The following is a 2,789-nucleotide window of genomic DNA, read 5'->3' as shown; positions in this document are numbered from 1 at the left end:
ATGTAGTTTTCTCCCAATACTATCTCTGGGCTGGTAAGAGTCTCTGGTGATTAAGAGTCTAAGTTTGATTTTTTTAAACAAGTGTGGGGGAGGGCAGAAATTTTTTGGGGGGGTATTTGCTATTTCTCAGTTTTCTTAAACTCAAAATAATTTTTATGCCAATGTGGCATATTTTCATATGTCATATTCTATATCACTGATAGCGTAAAGCTCTCCAATTTTATCGGAAGACCAGATGGCTACCTATGACCAGGATGGTTCTCCCTAACCTGAGATAGTGATGTTTAATATAATGGCCATAGCTCTGTAAATTCAGTTTCTCCCTTTTATTTCCCCTAGAGCCACTTTTTAAAGATGGTAATATTTCCTTATTCTTTAGGTGACTTTTCTCTAAAGCACTTGTGTTAGTCCAAATCTAAGGATCAGAGGCTGAAATGGGATTAGACATGCAAGAATTTTATTAGGCTATATGCCAGGGATGGAAAATGGGAAGGGGGCTTGCAAAACCTGGGGTGTAAGACTGACCCCAAGTAAAGAATAAAGGAATGGAAGAGTTCACCCTATACTGCCAGGCAGTTACCATTATACCATGGATGTGATGGACAGGTGTGATGTTCTGTGAGATGTCCTTTAAGGCTAAAACTGAGGGCAAAAGAGTTAACATAGCCCTGAGGGAAATTTTTAAATGGATGTTGTTGTCCATCCATGTGAATGCAAACTCTTTCTGATCCTCTTTCCTGATTGGGATTGAATAGAATATGTTCACTAGGTTAACACTATATATTGTGTATCTGATGCTATATTAATTTGCTCTATCAACCATACTATGCCTGGTATAATAGCTATAATTAAGATACATCTTGGCTGTCATTGTGATAATCTACAGTAATTCTCCAGGATCCTCCTTGCTTTTGAAGAGGCCAGAGAATCAAGTTTAATGGAGATATGATAGGAGCCACCATTGCTGCATCCTTGAGATATTTAACGTTGGTACTTGTATTTGCCGTAGGACATGATAATCTTCTTGATTTACTATCTTGGTGGAGGCAGTTTCAGAGGTTTTCATTTGACTGTTCCCATTATGTTGGCTCTTATTCCAGAGACCAGGGACTTAATGTGGGGATTGCTCCAGCTACCAAGTGTATCCATTGGAATCATGCATACAGACACAGTATCGTCATGGCACATACTTGCCATGGTACCCTTCCTTTCAGAGCTCCAACCCCTTCTTTAGTTAATGTATTACAGATGTGAACATTTGTCCTGGTCTTGGAAATGAGCAAGTGATTGGACAGCCACTCTCAGCATCCTGCTCCTTCATTCTTGTCTTTCTTTGGTTGTGGTATTAAGCAACACCACCCTTGTCACCTGCCCCTAGCAACACTATGCTCTATCTTTACAACTCCCTATGGGTCAAGCAGCCTCGGCTGCCCTCTGGCCTTGCCAGTCATCATGGTAGTTATACACTCCTGGCTCCTGACAGACAAGCACTGCCACCTGGCCTCTATTACTCCAAAGCCCCATTGTCTCCAAGGATAGTAACCAGTCCAGCTATGTAACTGCTTCCAGTGTTAACATTGTTGGCTGGTAGGGGAAAGGCACCACAGAATTTCTTGGTGGTGCTGGTGCCCCTCTCACCAGTGCATCCCTGACCGTCACACAACTGACCTTCCTTGTCTGAGAATTAAAATGTCTGGGTTCTCTGCACAAATTTGGCCTCCCAGCAGGAGATGGGCCTCTTTGTAAGCTACTACCTGGGCTCTCTGGCTCTCTTAGTTAGCTCCTAACTGCTTGTTTACAGCCCTCATCTCCTCCTATCCCTCTGCAGGGTGTCAATACAACTTAGTACTAACCAGCCAACTCCCCTCTCTTTGTAAGCCTTGTTCCCGTCATATTTTTCAGATGCCAGTGTCATTCCCTCATGTCACAGTATTCACCTCCACTGGAATGTTTTCCAAAGAGCACACCATGCACCAAGGCCCTCAGGAACACATGGGGGAGAGGTCCCTGAAGTCTAGCAATGTTGTCACTGCCTGGAAGGTGGTAAGTCATTACCAAACCCCCATCTTGCTGCCTGTTTTTTGGACCACTCCTGGTACCACTGGTGTTTGTTTGAGCCCTCTGAGACCAAGACTGGATTAAATATAAAAGGATTTTATTAGAGAAAATGCCTGTATGAGACAAAAAAGGATGAGGGAGATGGAAAAGACTAGAAGAGCTGACACATGGGCAAGTCTGACCTGAGTGAGGAAGAGGTAGAAAGAAGTTTGAGTGGAACATGTGGTTCCAATTAGAGGAAGGCTCAGCAAGGCCATCAAGAAGTCCTCAAACCAAGAACAAATGACCTGGCGTCCCATGTCTCCCAGGTCACTCAGCCGTTGCTTGGAAGCAGCCCTTCTGAAACATTGCCTCTGCACGAACCAGGCAGTGGGTTTTCAGAGGGCAGCAGTCGGAGCCTTTGGCCAATTTGGCTCATTCTCATGGCCACCATGGCTTAATGTGTTTTAGTTAGTATTTATGCATAACAACATACACCAAAGCTTAGCAGTTTGGCACCATTCTATTGTGCTTGTACTCCAAGTTGGAGACCACAATTTGAATATACCCCTAGACCAAAACTCATGGACATGTAACCAAAATTTAAACTGTGCCGATTTCCCTAAAATGCTGACTCTGACCTTGAACAAAACTTAAGCTTCATGTCAGAGTGGCCTTATAGCTTCCTAGCCAATCAGCTACAAATAAACTTATACAGTGTCACACCCTGAAAGGAATGTAATTGTCTGGTA

This window comes from Cnephaeus nilssonii (assembly GCF_951640355.1).
Source record: "Cnephaeus nilssonii genome assembly, chromosome: 3".
Taxonomy (NCBI): Eukaryota; Metazoa; Chordata; class Mammalia; order Chiroptera; family Vespertilionidae; genus Cnephaeus; species Cnephaeus nilssonii.
Note: the sequence above shows the minus strand (reverse complement) of the source record.